This window comes from Manis pentadactyla, chromosome 4 (assembly GCF_030020395.1).
Source record: "Manis pentadactyla isolate mManPen7 chromosome 4, mManPen7.hap1, whole genome shotgun sequence".
NCBI classification, from domain to species: Eukaryota; Metazoa; Chordata; class Mammalia; order Pholidota; family Manidae; genus Manis; species Manis pentadactyla.
In genome coordinates this window covers 38318971-38341975 of record NC_080022.1, presented here as the reverse complement: position 1 = coordinate 38341975, position 23005 = coordinate 38318971, and the positions used below count along the sequence as shown (strand labels likewise).

General features: G+C 46.0%; 1 protein-coding gene across 2 annotated transcripts in view; it reads left to right on the top strand.

Moving 5' to 3' along the window:
- Positions 1-23005, top strand: part of AGBL4 (AGBL carboxypeptidase 4) — a 1371246-nt gene that overhangs the window by 1337411 nt on the left and 10830 nt on the right. The window lies entirely within an intron of this gene.

Sequence of the window (23005 nt, the reverse complement as noted above, 5' to 3'; positions counted from 1 at the left end):
GGCATTTCTAAGCCCTGTGCAATTCTGGGCAAGCTGCTTAACCTCTCTGGGCTCCGGACTCCTTACCTGCCAAATAGAGATAATGGTATTGACTTCCCGGGGTTTTTGTGAAGTCAAATGAGAATGTATATAAGACTTAACACCCTGACTGGCTCCTAGTAAGGGACAATAGCTATTATTACACATTACAGTTCTTTGTGATAATTTCCTGAGGATCCCAGCAGGTCAGGGATCTAATGAGTAGGTGGTCGAGAGGTCAGCTGGTTGGGGACCAGACTTCCTGCCTGGATGGAGAACCACCAGAGACATGTGCAGCCAGATGACTAGTTTGAAAGCAAAGGGGAATCTTCTTTTGAGTTATCTCACAAGAAAATTGTAACTGTAGTCTTTTCTTGTTTGCACTAAAGACAGATTGGAAAATCCCAAACTTACTTCCCTATATCTAAGAATTTTAATAATAATAAATGCAAGTGATTTCCCTAGGATTCTGGGAACGCATAGCATTTAAAGCATGAGGAAGATATCAGAGTCTTGGAAAGTAGGGAAGCTCTTGAGAAAAGGAAACTGTTTTCTGATTGCCTCCATGTGGCAGGCACTGTGCTAAGTGCTTTCTTAGCTTATTTAATTCTCACAGCAGACTTACGAAGGAGTCACTACTGCTGTCTTGCAAGTGAGAAACTGTTGGCTTAAGATATCAACATATCTGGGTCACACAATTTGTGCAGGGCACAGCCAGGCTTGAACCCAGAGCTCTGTAATCCTATCATCCCTGCTCTACTCCTGTGCTTGCTTCCAGATCTCTGTGAGACTTCACCTGCCTCATAGGCCCACCCAGCCCTCCCAGCCCTCCAGCCTTCCCTGCCCCTTGGGGAAGCAGCAGCCCCCCCAGCCTCAGCAGAGCAGACCCTGCCCTCCACATACACTGACTCATACCACCTCTCTCCATTCTGTTTTTCTTCTGAGTGACTGAAAGTTTTCACTTGACCTAAACGCCTCCATACCTCCTCATGGAAGGTAATTGTTGAGGAAAGTTACTGGGCTGCTGAAAGTCATTTTTAGATTCCAGAGCAGGACAAGTAGAACAGTGACATCACACGTGCATGACTAATTCAAAGCACTTTAATCTTCAAAATGTCAAACTTTATGGTCAGTGGCTGTTCCACAGTGAGCAGTGGCACTGTGAATTTTAAAATACCAGGATAGCAGGGCATTGAGACCAGGAGTCTTGTAAGGGCAAACAGTCTCCTAAGGTAATGTCTAGGGTTGCAGGCCAGCTTTGAAGTAAAAGCTGAAAACACAATTTCATTGTAAGCAACTGGTCACCTAAGATTAAGATGCTCCAGGTAAATGCACACACCTGCATGTATCTTCACTGCAACCCTGAAAAAAAGGGTATTCTGGTCCCCGTTTGGTGTGGGAGGAGGCAGAGAGGGGAGAATGATGCTGAGTGATTAGGGGATTTTCCCAAGATCATATAGTTAGCAAGTGCTTCTGCTCATTCCCAAACTCAGGTCTGTCAGCTTCCAAAGCCTGTTCTGTCACTGCCACATCAATTGCCTTTTGCCTTCGTGGTCTTAAAAGCACATGAACTCATCCACGTTAGATCCATCAGTGACATAAGGCAAATTTGAAACGAGTAATTACATTCCTGCTTCATATGACCTTAGGTCTGTGTCAAGAAACAAGGTCTTAGGAAAAGCCCATTGGGCTCTGACCTCCTGGAAGTCAGGGGAGACAGGCTGGAATGCAGACTACCAGAAACATGCTGTGTGACTCAGACACTTCATTTTCCCTCTCTGGGCTTTCATTTTCTTATCTAAAGAAGTGTTAGAGAGATTCATGCAAAAACAAATATTTACTAAATAACCACTCTGTACCAGGTCCTGTGCTGGGCATTGGAAATCAAAGACAAGTAGGACATTGCTCCTTTCCTGAAAGGGGCCATTGAACTAAGAAATGTCTAATGTCCTTTTCTGTTCAGATATTCTATGAACCCAAATAAGAGCCAATAATATGGTTGATGGGTCAAGGTCTTTGACCTTATTAGATCTATGGGAACCTAGACAATAATATGGTCGATGGGTCAAGGTCTTCGACCCTATTAGATCTACGGGTTTTGGAGCTACACCCAGTGAGCCCAGGATCAAAGCATACACAGAGACAGTGCATCCAGGTAGAGGCAAGTGAGCATTGAGAAGCCAAGAGGCAATTAATTTATTCAATTATTCACTCATTTGTTTAGCAAGGAGTTTCTGAGTACCTGTTCTGTGTCAGGCCCCATATTTGGTGGTTGGGGACACAAAAAAGGGTCAGGGGAAGCCCCTGCTTTCCAAGAGTACAATCTCGTAGAGAAGTTGACTTGCAGACATTACAATTAGTGGACGTTTTAGGCTAAGGCCCAGAGACATGACACAGAGTGATGTGTCTGGGAGCTAAAAGTGCTTTAACAAACAGGATGCTAATGGAACTGTCTCAGTGTGCCTGCACAGGTTGGCTTGGTACTGGCTGTTCCAGAGATCTACCTGGAGAAAGTGTGTCACAGGGAGCCACTGCAGTGTCAGCCCTCAGGTGAACACTGGGGATCCACCTGCAGCCTGCAGCCAGGCCAACCTGGAACCCCACTTTCTGGCTGAGCTTATCCTAGATCAGTCAAACCAGCCACCTGCAGACCTCAAAGAGGGAGAATGGAAAAAATGGATGTTGTTTAAAAAATAGATAAGATTATTAGGGCAAGAAATGCTTTGAGATGGGGCTGAGCAGAAAGGTGTGGTCCTTGGTTTATGTGCCCTACTGAGGAGTGTATGTGCTGTCATTCTGAGTGAGGGATGACACGCTCAGATTGGCAGGATCCTTGATCCATAGAGAGCAACAGCAGCCACAAGGCCCACTGGAGCTTGGAGAGGCCCAATATACTTCCCTCCTAAGCTTTCCATCAGGTTGGCCTGTGAGGACCACAACATTTTCTATGCTTGCTGCTGAGGGAGGAAGTGTGTCACAGAGATTCTTAACCCAAGTACTTGAGTGGGTTACTGCCACTCCAGGGTACTGATACTTCAGCCTGTGTACAGCCTCACAAGGCCTGGAATGGCCTGGGCTCTGGGTCTAGTAACATCCAGCAGAAGGCAGCCCCTCACTTCTTCCTTCACCATGCAAACAAATACCATCATTTTTTTTTCCTGTATGTCACAGCATGAAAGATCAGGAAGCACTGGCTTAGCATGAGGGGTCCAAGCCCTGCCCTCCCTGTCAAGGGCACGCCATGTGCTCTGATCTGTTTCCCACAAGTTCTGTCTCCTTCAGGCCCCAGACATACCTCCCTTCTCTTGGATGGTGGGCAGAGAGGAGACAGCCAGTGTTGTATCTTTGCATCCATAATATACTGTCTGAGGGTTTTTTATTACCCTGTCAGGACAAAGAGCAATAGGCTGCATTTAAATTCAGGACCCAACTGACTGCAGCACTGTGTCAGAATCCTTCATTGCAGCCTCTGCTCTAGCTTTGAGAGCTGCCCCCAGCCTAGTCTATACTGAGTGTCGCTACTCAGCCCCTTGTCGCCACCCCCTCTGTTTCCAACCCCACTCCCAGTGATGGGCATCACATGTGCTTAGATGCTAAAAGATAGGGCAGAGTCAGGGTGTGGTGTGGGCCCAGACAGCTCTCGGAACTCAGGAATATCTGAGAGTAAAGAGGACTGAGCAGGTGGCAATGCTTGGGTGTGACCCCAAGTCTGTTGGCTTCGGATCCTGAACTTGACTACATCAGAACACCCAGAGGGCTCTGCTCAGGACTTTAAAGAAGGAAAATTTGAAGGAGCAGCAGTTAGTCCAATTTAATAAATATTTATTTGAGGGCCTTCATTGAATCTAGCTCTGTCGACATTAAGATTCAAAGGAAAACAGTACAGCATCCACCCTCACAGTTAGTGAAGGAACTGATAGTCTAGTGGTAAACACGGAAGGCATTCTGAAGGGTGGATCATCATGCATAAAGGCTCAGTGGTAGACTGGAGCATATATTAAGAAATTGGCCTGTCTGGAGTGGCAAGTTCATATATGTATAAGCCTCCTTCAAAAGAGAGTCTTAAGTACTAAAGTGGAAAAAGCCCCTTGGGGGCCAGAGTATAGAAAGCCTTGAGTGCCAAAGTTCTAAATTGGGGTTTCAGCTTATAGACAATGGAGAGCCAGGAAAGGTTCTTGAGCAAGAGGATAGCATGGGGAAATTCTTGTAGTAACAGGAGGAGCAGATGGCCTATATAGCAGGAGATAGAGAAGGGAAGCTAAGTCAGTTTACCCTCCACCAGTCGGCACTTCCCCTTGGTATGATTTTGAGAGCATTGCAAAATCCATATGTCATTCCCCAATCAAGGAAGAGACAACCAGCAAGGGCCAGGAGTTTCTCCCACCTCCCAACTTCTCAGTGTGAAGGTGCAGAATTAAGAAAGGGGCTCAGTTTAGTGGCATGCACTGCTGTAGGTATTTTCCCTAATTTAATCTCCAAACAACCGTGGGAAGAAGACAGGACAGGGATTATGTTCTCGTCTGACTGATGTGGGCACCAGAAGTCACTTTCCCGACGTCACCTAGATGGTAGATGGGGAGTCAGAGCCCAGACTATAACTGTCTGATTCCACAGCCTGTACTCTTGACCGCAAAACTGCAAGAGAGGTCCCTGGATGCTAGAGTGTTAGAAAAAGAAGAGGAGGAAGTGGAGGGGCAAAGAGAAAACACAGAGTTGAAGAATCAAAGACCTTTTTTTTTTTAAACTAATGACTTAACAAGGCCTGACTCGTGAGTAGGTGCTAAAAACAGAGACACAGTCATATCTGGAAAGACAGCTTAGGGAGACCTCAGAAGAGAGAGTGATTAGTTGCCAGAATCCATTCCCATTAGAAGCCCAGCTCCACTCCCTGTCCGGACTGTGTTTATGTTGGCACTGGGGAGAGGGGTCATTTCTTACTGCTGGCTGGGCCCTCTGCTGCACTCTTATCACAGATCCTCCATTCCTTCCAGAGTTAACCCTCTGGTTCTGCAGTGGAGCAAGCTCTGAGGAGAGGGCAGTGATTTCCTGGTTTGCTCCCATCTGAAACCATTGTCTTACCTGGTGGGAGGCATCATCTGTTGTAATTAGGCTTCATTTAAATGCTGATTAATAGCATCTTGCCTGAGCCAGGCATATCAGGAGACTGGCTTAGTCACTGTAAATGTTAGTGTTCTTTGCAGCTATTTACACACCGTTAACACCCCTGCAGGGCCCAAAGGGGAGGAGATAGTAGAGGCTGTGAAAATGGCCCTTTTTAGGGGAACCAGATGCAAGGAGATGGCAAAAGATGGGCGAGGATTCTGAGCATGGAGGACCTGGTAGGCCAAGCTAGACTACAAGTATACGCTATAGATGGAGTGTCACCAACTAGTGGCTCCTGGCCGACTCCTTCCTGCAGGTGGTGGGTGTGGCCAGGAGAATGTTTGCTTGCTGATGAGTTGGTTGGATGGTTGGTTTAATGTTGAGCTTGAGGGTCTTTGAGCATGGCATTTACTGTCCAATTTGCCACTCCTTCCCCTATTTTTCCACACCTGTCATTGCACATATTTACATGATGAGCCTGTCCTCTGAAAATATTTGAGCTTATGACCCTTGTGTACCTGATGGTTAAGAGATGAGGTGGTTAAAAGAACAAGTTAATAGCAGTGTCTATGCTTTGTCTATGCTTAATGTGAACAAAAGCATAGACAAAGAAAGGCACAGAACATGAGCAGAAATCAGTTAGATATTGCAAGGGCCAGGTAGGATGAAGAAGAGCCCAGAGATAAAGATAGTATGGAGTGCCCAGATGTCATCTAGGGCAGCTGGAGTATAAGTGTAGAGTGGCGACTGGGAGAGATGGAGAAGACTGCAGGGAAGACAGCAGGACCCAGAACCCAGAGGGAGGCTGTGAATACTATATTCAGTGGACTTGATCTGGAGAAAGTATAGAATCCTTTCAAAAGAGGGTTAAGTCAGAGAGGGGCACAGTCATACTAGTGTCTTAGAAATGTCACTCTGGCAACAGTGATAAGAATGGATTGGATAGCAGCAAGGAGAGACCAGAGGCTGTTGCAGTCATCTAAAGATGTGGCCATGAGGCCTGAACCAGGGCGGAACAGCACATGGGGAGGAGGGAAGACATGAAAGCCATCTCCGCGATGGACTCCGTAGGGAATCCACTGGTTTCCTTTCTTGAGGGAGACAACAGTACTCCTGGTGGATAATAGACCTAGCTGTTGGTCCCATTGTATTTATTAGGAGAAAGTACACAAATGGAGGAATGTCCACCTCACATCTGACCTTCTAAAGAGAAATGAAGGCTCACGGGAAGGCCACCATTCAGTTGAGAAGAGGAGAGAAAAGAAGTTTCTCTCTCTCTTGGATCTCTCCATAGCAGCCACACTTTGCCAAGTTTTAGTTTGAACTCTCACTGCTAAGCTTGATTTTATAGACCAGACCATCAGACTTTCCAGTAGTCATCTACTTTCCCAAAGCTACTGGTGGTCGTTGTATCTGTTCTACTAGTTTTTGTCATATCTGTTCTCTATTTAAGAAATGTCTTGCCTCTTCTCTGTGCCTATATGATTGTTACCTGTTTATCTACCTGTAAGTAACCCTTTCTGTTTGTCTCTCTCTCTCTCTCACTGTGTGTCTGTCTCTTTTTGTCTCTGAGGATTTCTATGTCCTTACGTGGTATTTCACCCTCTGTGTTTTCCTCTTTTTTCTAATTCATTTTCCCCCTCCTTCCTTTCTTCTCCCCCACTCTCTCTGTCTCCCCTCAGCCCCTATTCTGTCTCTCTCTCTGTCCCCAGTTCTGATTAGACAAATGACTCGGGGATGAAGCCAGTCTCTGCCCAGTGGCTAGGCTAATTGATGGCTGCTGTAGAATTGCCTAAGAGAGGAACTCTTGTCATTAGCAAGAGATGGTCTGGCTTGGCCTACAACTAGGAAACCTTTGAAATCCTGCATCTAAATTGCCATTCTTTTGACTGCTGCTAGTGATGCTAATTAGCTGTGTTAATTGGATGTTTTGATATTTGAAGAGCAAAGCAATCCAACTCCTTCTCCAGAAAGCCAAAATTATTAATGAACTTGGCAGCAGCCCTGGCTCTTTTTCCACAGTGGGCACAGCCAAAGATTTCAGGGCAGGGGAAGGGGTTATTCTGAGGAAGTGTCTTCCCTGTTCCTGGGGAGAGGGAGAGGCTGGGAAATTGACTGCTTCCCAGTGGTGAAATCACGTAATGGGACAGAAGAGTCTCAGATCTGGAGACCAGAGACCAGCATAAAGGATTTGTCTGTACTCTGCCAGTCCCTGCCACGAGCCTAGGCAGCCATGCTTGATGTTTTGCATCCCAGTGCCTAGCACAGTGCCTGGCACACAGTTAGCATCTAACACATATATTCACATGTATTTGACTGAATAAACAACATGAGCATTGATTTTGGAATCAGATTCAAATCCCAGTTCAACCATTTTGCTTGATGATTTGAACAGAAGTTATTTTACCTCTCTAGGTCTCAAGTTGCCCTTCAACCACATTATTAGCGAACAGTTCTTATAAATATAATTTAATGCAATTTGCTGTATTTTCATGGATGCTTTAGCATTCCATCACAAATGTTATCTGGTACTCCATGTGCCTAACCTGCCTCTTGATCTGGCTTGACTATAAAACAATGTGATTAAAACTAAGGAAAAGATAGGCACAGAATTATGTGGGAACACAGAGAAAGAGCCACTAAGCATCTAATTAACCTTGAGGAATCTGGGAAGACTTCTTAAATAGAACAGTGTTTGAGCTGGGTCTGCAAGGGCAATTAAGCATTCACCTAGAGGATAAACAAGAGTGAGAAGAAGAGGAAGCTGTCCCACAAGGGCCCGGAAGCCCAGAGCCATGGATGAGCACCTCACTGCCGTGATATAAGAGGCTTAAGCGCATTTCAGAGCATTTTTTAAAGGGAGAAGACTATAATCAAGGGCAAGAACAGGAATCTGGGAAAGGGAAGGTTGGGTATGGTAGACGAGACTTGACATGTCACTCAGGTTTGGAAGGAAATTTCTTCAGGAAGCCAAGCCTACAGCCTCTAATTGATTACTTGGCTCTTGGGACATTTTCAGACATCATGAGAGGCACAGCTCAGACAGATTGATCATGAGTTCCAAAGACCCAGTGCAAAGATTAATGAGTGACTACTGCATCTTAAAAGTGTTGGTAGAGCTAATCTAATGTAATCAGCCCTTTTAATAGAAGGAAGAGAAGGAAGAAAGGAAGGAGGGAGGAAAAGAAGAGGAAGGAAGGAAGAAGAAAGAAAGCTACCTTAAAACCATAATATTTAGAACTCTTCCCACTTCCTGAATGTGGTCCTCCTTCTGTACATACTTCTGTTTTGGTACTTTCACTTTGTGTTGAAGGATCATCAGAAATTTAGCAGGTAGAGAATTTAGAAGGACATCACCTGGGTAAAGACACAAATGACAAAGGAGCATTGGGAAGGACTAGCACTAGAGTATGGCCAGAGCACAGGGTCTGTGTTGGGGAGACACTGGACAGGCAGCAGGGCCCAGGTCACAAAAGGCCATGGTTCTGGGTAATGGAGGTTGGAAGTTTATCCTGAAGGCAATGAGGATCCTTCTTCAGGTTTTATAAACAAATAACTACATAATACAGAGATACTACAGCATCTCTCTTAGATGCTCCTTTTCATAATGGCTGCTAGATTATGAGCTAATCATGTCTGCTTTATCTCTGTAGCTCCAGGAGTAGGCAGAGTTCCAGGAACACAGTAGGTATTCATAATTATTGACTGAATAAAATTGAGGTGGGGAAATTGATATCCAGAAGGGGCTAATGACTTAACATCACTGTGAAACCTGATGGCAAAGATAAGCCTGACCCCAGGCCAGGGCTTCTGCAGGTATATTACTTAAATCATATATTTCTGGGCACCAAGTCTCAGCTGATTCTGGGATTTGAGTGATTCTGGGATTTTTGAATTTGAGAGCATCCTGTGTGACATGATCTAGGGGCAGGGCTAATTACCCCCCAGATCTCTCTCTGTAATACTAAACCCTATCCCTCAGGGAGCCCAGGGACAGCAATGCCCAACCTCAAGAAGCTCCCTGGCCTTAGATAAACTCACAAGATCCACCAATGCCCCAGCCCAGGTATTTTCCCCTGGGCAACCCATCGCCATTATCAGATAGTAAAGATCACCTACCACGGCCCAAGACCTGGGGTGTAGAGAGACAGCCAGACACAGTTGCTGTGCTCAAGGACTAGTCTGAACTTCAATATGTCAAGACACAGACCCTGTCAGGTACCTCTCAGTATCCACAGTGCCCAGCATGCATTGGCTCACGGAGTTGGTTGATGACTGAGTAAAAGAACTGGAGGCAATAGGGAAGAAAAGATACCATATGTATCTTACATCACAGGCAGAAAGCTGTAGGTGTCATGAAAGGGGAATGGAGTGCAGAGGAGATGTAGTGCACCAAGAAACAAGTTTCAAAAATTTCATGAAGGATGTGGTAGGGTCTAGGCTAAGCCTTGAAGGATGACCAGGTCTGAGACTAAGGTGGAGAGAGAGCATGAGCAGAAGAACAGGCTCAGTCACTAATTATTTAACAAACGTCCACTCTGTGTATATTAGGTGCCAGGTGCTGTGAGAGAAATAGAAAGCTGTCCACCCAGAATTTACAATCCCAGATAAGAAAGAGGCAGGAGGGAGTGTGTGTGTATGTGTGTGTGTGTGGGTGTGGGTGTGTGTGCGCGCGCATGCGTGTGCATGTGTGTGTGTGTTGGGGTAGGCTGGGGGAGATGAGGAGTTCTGGAGGAGACTTTCAGAGTTGTTAGACTGGATCCACAACATTGAGGGATCTGAAATTTCAGATCACATCAGGCATTTCCTCTCTACCACATATAAAAAGTGTTAGATGTGGAAGGAAAGAGCACGAGTGCTTACTGAGCTCCTGTTACACACCAGTGGAAAGTGCTTTACCTACAGTATTATTTCTTAATCTTGTAAACCACTTTGAAGTAGGTCTGTGTATCCCCATTTTACAAATGAGGCTGCCAAGTTTAAGGAACTGGTTAGTGGTGTAATCTTTGTGCCTCAAAAGTCCTTGATTTTTTTATACTAATCCATGCTTACCAGACAGCATGTTCATTCTGTACCCTCCCCTTGTGCACTGGTTGATTGGGAGCTTGGATGGGGGCAGTGTGTGTGTGTGTACGTGTGCCCTTGCTTGCGTGTGTGTGTGTGTTCGTGCACGTGCATGAATGTGTGAGTCTGCTCACGTTTGCCTGCATACAAGGACCAACTGTGGGCTAAGGGAGATTCTGATTACTTCCGTCCAATTTATGCTTTGTTCATCCTTGCTGTCTCCTTGTGATTAGAATTAATTGTCGCTGATTACACTGTGTAAAGGGAAAGGATGGCCATCAGCAGTTCTGCTTGGGGGATTAAAAACATTGTAATGCAAAACAAAACTCATTCCTTAGGACTTGCTTTAAGAAATTCTTTCTGTTGGAGAAAGATGAGGCATTCTGTGGCCGAAATCAATATTCTGTGACCCTCTGCAGGCAGAAGGACAGTCTGCTTCTGTTCTGGTCAGCAGTAAAGATAAAAGGAAGTGAGGTAATATGTTTACTTGGAAAATTGGTTGTGTACAAAAACTGTCCATGTGATTTTGCAAATCTCTTCCTCATCTGTAAAATTATGAGGTTTGATGAGATAAATTCCAAAGTCTTGTATTAGCCAAACTTTCTTTAGTTCCAAGTGACAGAAAATCCAACTCAAACTGACTCAAGTAAAAAGAGCAATTAATTAGTTCACAAATCTTTAAAATCCAAAGGAATATGGGTTTCAAGCATGCCTGGATCAAGAGACTCAAGTGGTGTCCTCAGGACTCGGTCTCAAGCTGCTTCCTGAGCGTTGGCTCCATTCTCCAACAGGCTTCTTTCCCCCCATGGAAGCAGAGTGGCTGCCAGCAGCTCCTGGTGGATGTCCCATCCTTTAAGCATTAAGGGTGATTCCCCCCTTACAAATCCCAGGATTGAGTCTCAATGGGCATATATCATACCTGACTAATCACTATGGCAAGAGGAATTCAGTGCTCTGATTGGCCAGGATAGGGTTGACTGTATCACCACTGAGTCTGGGTGGGGTCGGCTCTTGCTGAGCCACAGGGACTGAGATTTGGGGGTTCAATATGGAAAAATGGGGACTGGATTAACAGGAAAGCAAAACAGGACAGATGTCCACAATTGGTACCCTCCTGCTCAGATATTTTATGATCCTCTAACCACTGGTGCACTGTCAAGTTCACCCTAAAAAAGATGAAGGTTGGTAAAGTTCACCAAGTGCTTGAAGTCAGGTGTGCTTACAGGAAAAAGAGAGGACAAAGTATTTTGAGCATCTACTGTGTATGAGGATCCATACTGGGTGCTTTCATGTCCATTATGTGCTTCAGTCTTCAAAATACTCTACTTAGTACCTATTTCATTCCCACTTTACAGATCAGGAAATTGAGAATTAGTGGGTAAACCACTCACCTAAGCTTATTTACTTATTTATTTGCTTACTTATTCTTCCCACAGATACTCTTCAGTGGAGTTGTGTTAGGCTGTGGAGAGCAAGGATGGGGAAGATGCTGGCTTTGCCCTCCAGGAGCTCACAATCTAATGGGAACAAGGGAGGCAAAGAGTAGTAGAGATTATAGTACAATGGATTCAGTCCCGGTCTGACAGAGGCCAGCTCAGGTCTGGTGGCTCCCAGGCCATGGCCCTTCTTGTCCCCTCCAGGCACAGGTCCAGGTTCCCTGCTCTGCCTCGGTGGGACACTGTTCCAAGAGTCTGGTTCCAGAGGGGCGTGTGTCCTTGGAAGCCCAGTAGTACTCAGCTGGCTTCACCCTCTAATTAAACCAACTAGCTGTCAAAGGAGCCTGGCCCTTTATACACCAGGGTCACCTCCATGGGACTAGAGGGTCGTCATATCCTCCATAAAATGTTTTCATCTCTGCCTCCAGGCAAGAAAACCATCTTTGCCCTTACACTGGCTCCTCAGAAACGCCTAGTACATGGTGATATTCAGGGCCTCCTCGTTAATCAGACAGCCCTCTGCCAGGAGTCCTAGTTCTGGGCTTTTCCTCCACTCCTACAAGTGACAGAGGAAGAACAGGAGCTTGTGGCATTTGCTTTCAGCCCTCCTCCCACCAACTCCACACCTCAGCATTTCTCTTCTCACAACCACATTCTCCCTCGGTCACCAGGAAGTGACCTGCACGTCTCTCAGGGGAGTCCTGCAACTGCCTTGGCCAGAAGAAGGAGGGGCCAGATGTCCCTCCAAATTCCTACCATTAGCAGCAAAATAGTAGCCAAACACCAAATGTGTCATTCACTCTCCTACGCACGGGGGAAGTTATGGTGAACAAAGCAGACATAATTTTTGCAATCATGGAACTTGGTAGTCTAACAGAAGAGACAGATATATATCAAAAATTGCATATACACATGAGAGGACTTGAAGGAATGCCAGGAGGGTAGGGGATGGCAGGCGCTGACTTGGCCAGGAGGTCAGGAGGAAGTAGCAGCTGAGCTGGGGACCGAAGAATCAGTAGGAGTTACCCAGAGGCAGTGGGGGGGGGGGGGGGGGCTCTGCCACACAGGGGGCCTGAAGCAGCACGTACCTGGTTTAAGATGTCCTGTTTGCCCAACGGATAAATGAGAGCACGGAATATAATATGACTTGTTGTCTTATTGTTGCTAAAATGGGGCAGGATTGAACAAAGACGAGGAACAGCCATGTTTTATGACCTGACACTGAGCAGATCATGATTAGTGTTTGTCAGAGAGAAGGAGACAGGCAGGCAGACAGGCCAGCTGGCCCATCGGAGGCGTGGGAGAGTGAGGATGGAAAAGAAAAGTGCCTGAGACAATATATTCTATCCTAAAAATTGGATAAGTGTGTTTAGTCTCATGGGGAGTTTAAACCCAGTTTCTTACCCATCCTGTGAGTGGGATCACCTCAGCTTTGCCTGACAAGACACCAAGATGTCCCTCAAAGAGTGTTAGATTCAAGGACATGCAAATAACTAGACATTATGACAGTTTCCCTATAGGGATCATAGGGCTCACTTGGCACAGCTGTGCAGCAAAATACAATCAGGCAACTCTACCAAGAGGAATAGTGTCTTAGAAGATACCCTAGGGCACACGGAGCCCCTGGAGTCTAGGGGCCTTATTCAGACTTCATTTCTAGGGCCAGTGGTGATAACCTTCACTGGGTTCCCAAGACAGGAGCCTGGTATTCTGTCTTTGATGCTTTTCCTAGTCTAGCTACCTGGTCTAGCTACCTAGACTAGACTACCTAGTCTAGTCTGCTGGCACCCCACACTCATCCCCCAAGTCACACTAGTTTGACGTGACCAATACCTCTAACTTTATCCCTTCCTCCTTACTTCATCATTAGTACCCTAGCTCAGACCCTCACCATTGTCCCTCTACTAGAACTGTTCTCCCGTCTCCAGTCCTGGTCCCTTCTAAACCATCCTCCACAGGGGTCACAAGGAAGACCATCTGGAAGCCAAATCTGATGTTCGTTCCTCCACACCCTCAAAACCCTTCCCTGGCTCCTAATCACCTTCAGCATAAAGCCCGTGCTCATACGTCACAGAAGGCGCTCATGACTTGTCTGTGGGTATTTCTCTTGCTTCCTGCATCTTGTGCAAGGTATTCCAGCCATGCCAAACGTTTTAGAGTCTTTGAAGGGATCATCATGCCTCAGCGTGCTTGCACATGCCCCTGCCTTGATTCAGGGATCCCTTCCCAAGCCATCATCCCCTCTTTACCTGGCCAATTCCTACTTCTCTGTCAAGTCCCCCAGATTTCAACCTCATTCTTCATTTGTTTGTTTGGCAACTATTTTCCCTACCGTGATGTGAGCTCCAGAAGAACAGTGACTTGTTTTGTGCACAGTTGTATCTCAGCATCTAGAAAAGTACCTGGTACATAGTAGATTCTCAATTACTTGTTAAGCAAATTATTTAATGAAGGCTCATCTCAAATATAAGATAACTCCCACCACCAGTGATTCAGCACAGGTGTTTCCTTCTCTGAGAAGTCCTCCAAAGTCCCTCCAATGTTAAATCTTAACTATGCCCCCACTTCCCTTACTTCCCTCTGTCATAGTAGCCGTTGCTTTGCATTTTTATTGCAGTTTTTATTTACATGTGTTCTCTAAGGGTTGCTCAAGGGCAGGGATTAACTTCTTATCTCTGAATCCACAGCAACTAGCCCAGAGCCTTACACAGCAGATAATAAATAGTGAATAAATTCATTTTAAGACATTTAAAGGAATAAATAATTATAGCATAACAATAATTTTAAAATGCTTCAGGACTTGGAGCTGGACAGAACTGAACTTAAGTCCTAACCTCCGATTGCTAGCTAAGTGATGTCAGACAAGTGGCTTCCCTGAACTTCAATTTTCTAACCCGTGACATGGAGATAATAAAATCTACCTTGCTTGTGCATAATAAATGAAACTAACACAGTTCCTGGAAGATAGTAAATGGTCATGAACATGAATTCCATCCCCTGAGTTTCAAGTTCAAGACAATAGTTGAAAAGAAAATAATACAAGGGCAGGAAAGAAAATGCTAAAATATTAGAGCCACCCTGAAGATTGGAATTTAAGCCCAATATCATACTCTTCCTCAGGATGGGATCATTTTATATTTTGCTTGAGATAGAACAAGAAAATGAGGATTAAATGTAAATGAGGTGGCCAAGAATAAGGTATTATAATGGGGTTTCACTGTAGTGACGGCCATCTCTCGGTGAAAGTGTGACGGAAGCCTGGTTCCTTCTAATTCTACCAATGGGGAGATTGGCCTGGGAGGGGGTCAGTGACCTGTCCCAGATCATAGAGTAGTTTGGTGAAAGCTGATGCTCAAATGTGGGTCTCCTGACTCACAGGATATTGCTCATTCTATTAACCCATAAAAGTGCTTTGGTTCCAGGCCCACGCAGGAGTGAAGACACAAGGAACAAGGGAGTGGGGTTCTTTCAAAGATCAGTGACCCCATATCCTGCATATCCTGTCCCTGTAGCAAACCCTTAGTGGGTCTCTGAAATTCTAAGCCAGTTTCAATTATTACTTTGCTTTTCAGTCAAAAGCCTGGGCCCCGGTTCTTAGCCACAGAATGGCCTGATCAGTGAGCTTTGTATTCATCTGCTAAGGATCATTTGCTGAACTGCTCTTTTGACCCCCGCCACCAGACTCTTTGTTGCTCTCTCAGTTAAGGCAGACACAACTTGGGATATATTCTACATACTGTTCATTCCATTCCAAATCTAGCTTGATTTCACTGCACAGCACCACTAAATTCTCACTGCTCCCCAGAAGGGTCAGGATACAAAAAACAAATGAGTTAGAAAATGAGAAGGAATATTTCCTGGAAGATGATGGTAAACTCAGGTATCTCCATCCACAGACCTACAGCAAATTTTTAACATTTTGGAAAATGCAGATTTCCTTGAAAATAATAGAGAATTATGAATATTCTCCCCAGAAGAATTCACATACACACATACAATTTTGCCTGTATTATCCGAGGACCCAGAAACCCCCTAGTGGCCCCAGGCAGGAACTTCTGATGTACAGGCTCATGAAACATCAGAGCTGAAAGGTTGTAAAACATCAGCAAGTCACCCCCTCTCCCAAAGTCATGGATTGGATAACTGACACCTCACAGGGGCTTGCCCCATCCCATGCAAGGCCATGCAGGCCCCCAGAACAGAGCTGGGGCCGGAGGCCAGGGTCCATCAGCACCTCCCCCTTATTGCACCTCTCTTCCTCCTCCTCTTCTCTCCCCACCCACTACAAGATGCTGCTGCACAAACATTTACTTTGGTCTTTCATCTTGTTTTTGTGCAATAAAAGTCTCTGAAAGTATCTGTGACCATCAATCAGAGAAGCAGAGCCTCCTCTCAGGCTGAGCCACAACCAGGTCCCAATGACTGCTGAGCAGGATCCAGCTGGGCAAGCAGAGCAGAGTTTGAGAGCTCATCTCTGGAGCTGTGGTCAGTGTCAGTGGAGAAAGGCAGGCACTGCTGGGAACGTGCTGATGCCTGGAGTGGAAGAGGAGGGCAAGTAAGGGAGCCACAAAGCGGGGGTAGCACGGGAGCTGGAAGGAGAGATTGTCACCCCTCTTGAGTGAGAAGTGGGGCTGGGATAGACAGATGGGCTATAAATACCAGCAGGCCAGGGCAGGTAGGGAAGAGAGAGGCTTCTTAGAAGGTCACTCTTTCTGCCTGAGTGATGGGCTTAAATGACCGTTCTATGAAGTTACTAAGCTGGGGAGGGCTGGTTCCTCTCCCCTTCCCCTGTCTCCCAGGATCCATTCAGGGATTACTTCTTCCAGGTAGGGAAGCTGACACCCCTTCCTGTCCCATTCTTGCCCACCTCTCAAGCTCCTGCCCACGTCCACCTCTCCCGGTTCACCTGCTGCACCTCTTCCAGAGGCAGTGCCTCCCCTAGACCAGTGGCTCTCACCCACGGGTGAATTCGCACCACCCACCTCCCTGCCCCAGGGAATGTTTGGCATGTCTGAAGACATTTTTCGTTGTCATGCAGGTTGGGGAGGTCAGCTGGCATCCAGCGGGAGAGACCAGGGGTGCTCTTGAACACCCTATAATGCATAGGACAGCTCCTTACAACAGACTCTTCCAGCCCAAAATGTCAGTAGTGCCTGGACTCTCAGCAGCCTGAGAGCAGGAGCATCTCTATTTCGTTTACTCTATATACCTGTGTACTGTATATACTTGTTCCATGTCTCAACACATAGGAAGCACCTGATGAGTAGCTAATGAATGAATAAATGAGTAACAAATAATGAAGGACAACAACCTGCCTAAATTATTCTGAAATCCAAAAGTTCCCCAAGGCCATATCATCCAAACCAGTCATATTATAACTGAGGTCAAATCTCCATCTGTTCTAGCCCAGCCAGCCTCTAGCCTGATTTTTCTTCCAAATACCCCATCAGAGAGGCAGGCATCAGCCTCATGCCTGAGAAGGCTGTCCCTTGTCTGCATGACCAGAAAGGCTATCCCCTGTGCCAGGGAAACACATCTCTTATGGTAGAGCAGAGAGAGTGAGGATTAGAACTAGACATCATCTAGGTCAACCTCCAGCCAACCTCAGAGGAGAAGACACTGAGGCACACAGTGTGGAAGACAACATCTTATCTGTGAACATCCAGGAAACAGAATTTTCAGAATATTTCCTCATCTCTCTCTCTCTCTCTCTCTCTCTCTCTCTCTCTCTCTCTCTCTCTCTCTGTCCCTCTTTTTCTCCCTTATCTTGTTTTTTAGTTTTGTTGTTTGTTTTCTCCCTGCCCTGTTTATAGGCCTAATGTATGTTAAATGGCTCTGGAAACAGACTTGAACGTGACACGCCCTTGTCCTTGAAGAGCTCACACTTGTTTGGAAATGGCAGGTTCATAAATAATAATGATAATAAAAAGAATTTCTCCATGTCAGCATCGTACTGGGTGCTCTGCGTGTGTAATTTCTAATCTACCCAGTAGTCCTGTGAGGTAAGTAGCATTGTTCATTTCAGAGATGAGAAAACGGAGGCGCTGGGAGGTTAAGTAGCCTGCGCTAAGTCACCCAGATAAACATGGAGAAGCCAAGGTTCAGGCCTCTGCCGTTTGGGCTCTAATCCCACATTCTGTATAGATGGGCAATGGGGTACAGTGTCTCTCCTCTAATGCCTGTTTCTTTGCTTTTTATCTTTTGTCTTTCTGTCTTATCTGCTGCTTTTCTCTCTCTCCTTCCCCGTTGTCTACATTTGTATCTCTCTCTCTCTCAATTTGATTCACTCCCTTTATCATTCGCTGCCTATTTTTTCTGTCTCTGCCCCTCACTCCATGTCTCTCCAGTTTTCAAGTTTGAGTCTCTCAGCCCCTCTGATGATCTTTCTCTCCTTTCTGCTCCAACCTAATCGGTTTCTCTTTGTACCTTCCTGTCTGTCTGCTTTTCTTTCTCTTTTGGTCTCTGCTTCTGCCAGTCTGTCTTTGTCTCTTCCTTCTTCCGGCTCGCTCACTCCCTCTCTCTCTTAATCAAAGGCCCCTTACCTCAGGGGTGCCTCAGGACTTGCCTGTGATTGGAGAGGACTCTGCAATTACATCTGCAGCCTCCACCCCACACTTCAGAGAAGGATTCATCTGTTTAGTCCTGCACCTGTCCGACTGTGGGAGGATGGGTGAGGGAGATGGAGACAAGAGATATTTCATTGTCACATTGTTCTTCTGGCTTTGCCTAGAGACTCCTAGACAGGTGCCTCTTAATATTCCAGCAGTGCTGTCAGCCTTGCCAAAGAGAAATCATTTTTCCTTGACCTACCCCTCTGCAGAATTAATCTTTCCCCTTTAATAATGATCATCTATTGCCAGCAGGGGTAGCAGTGTGAGCAGAAAAAAGAATTCTAGGTGGGGGTTTCCAAACGGAGCAGGTAGGCGTTAAGTTTTTTCTTATTTCCAGGCAGGATGACTGCAAGGAAAGATCTTCATGAGGACAGGGACTGTGTTTTTCTAATCACTGTATCCCAGCTCCTAGAACAGCATCTAGCATGTTGAAGACACTTAATAAATACATAAATGAATGAATGAATGGGCTTCAGTCCCCCTTGTGCCAATAGTTGATGTGCCTCATTGGACAAGTCCTTCCAATTTCTCATCTGCAGCATAGGGGTTACCATCAGTTGTGCTCACAGTGCACAGTGTGGGGAAAGAGGAAGAGATATAGTACCTGATGAGTGGGCTGGACCTTAGCTCCCTTCAGAGCAGGGCAGGCCAGGTGAGCTCACTGGTGGTTCTGGAAGAGCTGTAGGTGTGAGAAATGTGGAGAAAGGAGGCCACAGGGCAGGCAGGAGGATGTGGGTGAGATGTATTCCCTCTGGGTCTGCTCTGGGAGCAATGGGGAGGACCTTCAATCAGGAAACTGCCATGTGCCAGGAGTTGTCCCTGCCTCCCATCAGAGACCCTGCAACCCATCCGTGAGGTTGACTGTAGCCCCCAGTCATGGGGCTGGGCTGGACTTAGCAAGAGGCCAGTTATAAAAGACTGGTCAGGGCTCGTGTTAGAGGAGGAGGATCAACTCATCCTTGGTGCTGGCCAGCTCTATCACCTCCTCCAAGCACACTTGAACCCCACCTTTTCACTGAGGACTCCTCTGACCATTCGACTTAATGCTGCTCCCCACCCCAGCACTCCCCTCTCCCTGCTTTTATCTTTACTTTGTAGCACTTACCACTTTCTGGCATTATCAGTAATATACAGAAGTATTACATTGACAGTTGTCTCCCATAGCTAGAATATAAGCTCAGTGGAGACAGAGATCTTTGTCAGGTTTTTTTGCTGTGTATCCCAAATGCCTAAAGTAACTTGGCACATAGTAGGTTCTCAGTAAATATTTGTTGAATGAAAGACTGGGGATGGGATTTTTCATAAGCTTATTATATTGAATCCTTTGCTTGAATATACCCTGGTACCTCTGGAAAGGACAGGAGAGACGATACATTTTACCACAGAGTAGTTAGGCCCAGAGAAGGGAAATGGCCACAGTCACATGGCAAGTTACTGATTGAACACAGGTTGGTCTCTTGATTCCCATTTGTATGCTGAAGATGGGTATTCTGTGCAAGCAGGGAGCAAGAGGGTGAGAGCTGAGAAGTGTGACATACACGTTCAGTCAGCAGGAGTTATGGCCTGAATGATCCCAAAGAGCTGAAGAAACATTTCCACTGCCTGATTTTTTTATTTCTGATTGAGGATCTGGATGTTTAACATCTCATAAGCATCTCAAACTCAACAGAACTCTTAATCTCTCCCTGAGCCTGCCACATGTCCCCCAGTCTTCTGCATCCCAGATCATGGCACCCCACACACCCAGCTGCTGAAGCTTAATGCACAAGAGTCACCCTTCATTCCTTCCTGTCCTTCAGGCCCGCCCCCAACCTGCCACTGGATCCTGCCAGTTCTTTCCTGGAAAACGTCTTCCCATCTCTGCCTCTGTCCTGGTGCAGAACCCCCTTGTCTTTCCCAGAAACGGTTGCACGAGTCCCCTGGCTGATCTGCCTGCTTCTGTGCTTGCTTGCATATTTTTAGCACAGCAGTGACCTTTTAAAATTATAAATCAGACCATTTCATTTTCTGCTTAAAATTCTTCAGTAGCTTCCATTCTCACTTAGAAAATCCAGACTCCATAAGGTGACCTGGAATAAGGCTCCCAGTGATTTAGCCCTTGCCTGTCTCTGCACACTAGCCCCTTTCAGTCCCTCTCTCCCACCCAGAGACCCTTCCCCACGTCCTTCTTTCATAGACGTGGCTATGCCCATTTCCATGTCCTGTACTCAGAGAGGCCTGCCTACACCCCTATCTAAAGCAGCCCCCCCTGTCGCCCCCACTTACAGACCCTGTGCATTTTCACCATGGCACTAGCATAATTATGCATTTATAGGTTTTTAGTTACTTTATGATCTGTCTCCACTTTAAGTCTTATGAACCATTGTTTTGGTTGTTTTTTCTTTTATTTTTATTGATTTGTCTTTACCACAGTATATCCTGAGGCTTCCAGACAGCCTAAACATAGTAGATGAACAATAAATATATATTGAGTAAACAAATGATAGATACAACCATAGATATTCATTGGGTTTTACTGCCTGCAGAATAGAAGTTTGAATTCCTTAATTTGGCATTCAAAGCCTTCAGCTGTCTTCAGCCTACTACTGCAGCCTCACCTTTCACTCTACACTGCAGTTACCTAGGCTTTGGGCTCTTCTCTGTCCTATTTGTGGGCCAGGATCACATGCCCTGGCCACACTCTGTGCTTCCACTGGTGCTCATCTCTCTTCCTCCCACTTTTGATTCACCTTTGTCCTTCAAATCTTTGTTAAACACCCACTTTCATGAAGCCTTTCAAAATTCCTCCATTTGGAATTAAATCTCCTTACACATGTCCAAAGAATTTAGTATTTGAATTTATGGCCGCACTCCAGAAAGGAAAAATCATACGCATGGAGTCAAAAGACACTCAGGTGCATATGCTCCATCACTTTCAGGCCGTGGGACTCCAGGTCAATTATGCAAATTCCTTTTTTCAGTTTCTGCTTCTGTAAAATGTGTGTGGAATGGTGCTTTGGCCTTGCAGGCTTGTGGTGGGGATGGGTGGTGGTAACTGCACTATGCAGGGCACAGGGCAAGCTCTCAGAAGAACAGGAGCTGCTTTAGTGAAGGCGACAGTGCAGCAGACGGGGGATGTAGTTAGTTGGGACATGGCAGTTTCCTCCTCTAGGCTGTGAACTGTATTCGTCTAACTCCTCTTTATCTAACCTCAGTCCCTGTCACTCTTCATGGCAGTATACACACAGAAGGAGCCTAACAAATGTTGGAATGGGCAGTAAATGTCCAAACCCTCATTGCCTGTTGAAGGGCCCCATGAAGTACTGGAGCTACTGACACCCATCCTTTAGTTCTGAACAGCTCTGGGTAGAAGCCACAAATGAGTCTGAGTTTCAGACAACCCCAGCCAAGGCCTCTGCTACTCTGATGGGAGGGTCCTGACCCCACATGCCATCTGTTCCTGCCCTCCACGAGAAACAGACCGGTGAGTGACATAAGAATCAGAAGAGGGTGACATTTTCAATTTACTGGCCATTCTGAGATTTTTGTTGGTAATAAAGAGATGGGAGTTTTCATCCCAAATTTTATCTCTTAATTCTGAAATATACTGGAAACAGTTCCAGCCAAGAGAGTTATTGCCTTCTCCTTGCCTGGATCTTAAATCTGTGTTCCAAGACAGCTTGTTTTAATTGAAAATGTTCAATCAATCTCTCCTCTCCTCCCACCCACATCCCATTTCTTGACTCAAACAGGGCCACTGTAGTAAATAATCTGGCATGAGGCTCTCAGGGTTTGAGGAATATGTAATATGGTTGGAGAGGGAAAGTGAAAGAGTGTCATCCCAGGCAACTCCCACCTTTAAAAAATTGTCTTTTAAACAGAGCTTGTCTAAAATGATCAACACCTCACAGGAGGACATTTTACTGGAACAGCTCACCTCCTTTCCTTGTACAGCTCATATGTGCTGATTAGTAAGGGTGTCTTCTAAGGTTGCCTCTGGGCTACCTGTTTGTGCAGGCTTCGTGCTCCCCCATCCATCCACTTCTTTGGCCAGCACCCATGTGTTCGTCACATGCTTCATCACAACAGTCCTGTGAGGCAGGCAGCATTCTTCATATATTGCGATAAGGCAACCATAGCCCAGGGAGTCAGAATCACTTATGCAAGGTCACACAATATTCCAGTTTTTCCCTCTACATAACAAATCTCCCCTAAACTTAGTATTTAAAACAATAGCTATTCGGCCATGTTTTCTGTGGGTCAGAAATTTGGGAAGGGCTCAGCTGAGTGGTTCTAACTGCACGAGCATTTGGTGCATTTGATCTTAGCCTCTTCATGGAGTCTCAGGGCCGCTCGCTGCAGCCCCTCCAGGGGCTTGCTGGGCTTCTTCAGAGCAGGTGGCCTCAGAGCCATCAGACTGTGTGCTGGAGGCTCAGGCCCCAGCTGGAGCATTCCAGCAAGCAGGTGCAAGTTACATCACCTTCTCTGACATTACCTCAGAAGTCCCACAGTGTCACTTCTGCCATTTTTTTTTTTTTTGGTAAAAAGTGAGTCACAAACCCAGCCACATTCAAAGAGAGGGGATATAGACCACGCCTCCCAGTGGAAGAAGTGTCAAGGTCATATCATAGAATGACATGTGAGATGGTAAATATTGCAGACATCGTTGGAAAATACAAGCTGCCATCCATAGCATGTGGCAGAGCCAAGGCTTGGATTAGATACATCTGATTCCAACACTTACGTTCCAGCATTTCAGCCCGGCCCCAAGGACCTCCCCTTTCCTCTGGGACC